Source organism: Pinus tabuliformis, chromosome J (genome assembly GCF_031772625.1).
Source record: "Pinus tabuliformis cultivar Carrire ecotype Pingquan chromosome J, CPIR1, whole genome shotgun sequence".
In the NCBI taxonomy this organism is placed as follows: Eukaryota; Viridiplantae; Streptophyta; class Pinopsida; order Pinales; family Pinaceae; genus Pinus; species Pinus tabuliformis.
The window spans coordinates 801,725,900-801,728,814 of record NC_142295.1 but is presented as its reverse complement, the minus strand read 5'-3'; the positions used below and the strand labels follow the sequence as shown (position 1 = coordinate 801,728,814).

Below are 2,915 nucleotides of genomic sequence, written 5' to 3'. Positions count from 1 at the left end.
TTATAAGTGCAGAAATTAGTGCTTGCAGACTATCTGATATAAAAGTAAACATTGCAAGTTAGGCATATGAGAACCAATGCTTATTAATGGAATAGAAATTAATGCATGCATCTGTATAAAAGCTGAGAACGTGCTTTATTCATAGAAATTATACCAGTTCTGGAAGATAGTAACTGTGTGAATGAAAATGCATGTAATAAGTACACATCAAACTGTGTAACAGCGGAGAACTCGCTGCACAACGATAACAGTGGATTATCCGGAAGACCAATGAATCCGTGCGAATTCTAAAACAAGAAACTGAGAAAGTACCATTATCATAACATATAACCAAGCTGTAACCGAAGATCTAATCCACTCGTTACCAGGGGTTATATTCACCTAAAAGATTATAAGTATAAACTTGAAACAGGGGATTCATTCACCGAAGGGTTATACATCTAAGCTCTGAACAGTGGATACATTCTTATGTTAAATAAAGACTACATGCCATTGCATTCGAAAACAAAAATGAACCCTCAACTGTATGCCACCGTCTGAATGCATTTGCTTCAGAGTGCGGGTTGGTACTAATATCCATAGGGCAACATGATGTTCCCGGATAAAGAACCCACAGTGGTGACAGCCATGCGGCCGCTGTTCTAACAGACAAAGACCGTCGAGCCGTTACAGGCCTGTGACAATAAACCCTAATTAAAACATTGTCAAGCGGTGGACTCCATCGAGCTCCAACGTGTCTAAGATATGATGCAACGCGCATAAAAATACACGGGATTGATGCCAAGCACTGTAAGCATTTAAATATACAAATCGTATTCAATAGATAAACTTATGACTCTGTATTAACCGAAAAACACTGTGAGTATTAAATTGTACATTAATCAAGAACCCTGAGGGCTCGTTCTCTCCCAAATTACAGACATCAACTTATGATTCAATGTTAACATTCTCAAACAGTATGAGAAGATAGAAGGAGATGACGGCCTGTGAGCCGTGAGTCGAAAAGGTTCCAGTCATGGGACAGAGGCCCTTTTAACATATAAATACATACAAGCAACTTGGCATGAAGCCCAAACAACCATTTAACATAAAGTAGAGACCATGGGAACGCAGGTGCCAGCAAGAAAGGCCGACCGCGTTTCGAGCCAGGGTTTGCACAAGAGAATAACCCTGAAGCAGTTAAGGAAAAAACCTCTGTAAGGGTCTCCTTCATCTATTAGAATCAACTTTACATAATACTCAACGGAAAAGTCAATTCGTGCTAAGGTTATGGTGGGTAAATACCTGGAGAAGCCGCGGCCGTCTATTCTCTGTTGAATAGCTAAGGACTTGTAGCAAATCCCTAACACAGTGAAAGCAGAGGATTAGTTTGAGTAAACAGAACTAATGAACTGGTATTGAACGCGGAATACTAAGAAAGCTACTTATAAAACTCAATCAGTCGTGGAAGGGTACCGTAGCCGGCGGTCTATGGTTATGAAGATACCTGAATGGAGCGCTGCAGAACTGATAGCTGCAGCTAAGGGGTCACCGCCGAGCTGAACAGCTTTTACCTCCGAAAAACATGTGCAAATGGACAACGAAAAAATAGCTTAGCGGCATATAAACCTCCGGGAAACCCTTGGATGGATCCGGACCCTCGGATCTCATCTTACCATCCACACCGTTCATTAGTTGGCGCGCAAACCCTAGCACTTTATCCAAGGTATCACGTGGCCTCAGCACGGTAGATTGCCACCTGGTGCGGGTAGGTGAGGTAAGGAGGATTCCGTGCATCATCTGGCACCGATGATGGAGGTTTGTCATTACCTTAACTCTCAATATATTAAGGTTGCCAAATGGTTCACAAACCGTAATAGTCAGCAGCACTCTCATACCATGGAAGAGGATGCATTTCATTATATACATATGTGCTGGAAACCGAATGTATGGATTATAAAGTAGGGGAACCATGATACAGTTTAAATTTTTTTTTATATAGATGTTGGGTAGATCGTGACAATTTCCTTGTATAAAACATCAAACATATAAATTATATTATTATAAACAAATAAAATTCAAATGAGAAAGGCAAAACTTAAAACCATTAAACTTTACCTATATTTATAACAGATAAAAAAGTAAATTGATATCAAACATATAACTTATATTATTAAGCAATAAATATAACTTATATTATTAAGCAATAAAAATTAAATTGTATAGGATTAAAAAATTGTGAATTTACGTAAGTTTCATTATAACAAAAATCAATATAATTGAATCTTATTGTTAATGGATTAATTTAAATATTTAATTTTAATTTTTTTTATTTATAATTATTAAAAAAAATTAATAACATAATTTTTAATATAGATATATAATATAATATTTAATAAAATTATAATTTTTTACTATTCAAATATATTCTAAAATTTATAAATAATTTCAATATTTATTTTTTTAATATAATTTCAAATATTAATATTTATCATTATAACAATTCATTTCTTTAATAAATTAAAAAAAAATGTAAAATGTTTAGAAAACTTTGTTCTAAAATTTTAAATCACAAAAATAGACATTGATTAGATGCTCAACATTTATAAAATTGATAGATTCTATTGACAACCGAGAATGAGGAGCAGGACCCCTCACGTCATTGAAACATCTCTGTATTCAATTTTATGAAAACCTTCGCTTTCACAATCGCAACAAAAGACACGGAATATTTGATGGAGATGGATCCCCTTACGTAGATGATCTATCACATCATCCCATCATGGCTGGTGTTTCTGGTTTTGGAGTAAACCTGTATGATTTTTTGAAAAATGTTTTTTTTTTTATTTGATTTTATTTAAAATTTATTAGATAAATAGTGATGAGTTATATTTTAAATATAATGAAAATGTAATTTTGTCAAACTTAATTTAAAA

General features: G+C 34.4%; 1 long non-coding RNA gene across 1 annotated transcript; it reads right to left on the bottom strand.

Annotated features, from left to right (window-relative positions):
• Positions 1-852: 852 nt before the first annotated feature.
• Positions 853-1,636, bottom strand: LOC149229145 (uncharacterized). The gene is made up of 3 exons (XR_016247274.1): positions 1,487-1,636; positions 1,285-1,342; positions 853-1,170 (listed from the first exon to the last, which is right to left on the bottom strand). It is a non-coding gene; the product is annotated as an uncharacterized LOC149229145 (long non-coding RNA).
• Between the last annotated feature and the right edge of the window lie 1,279 nt (positions 1,637-2,915).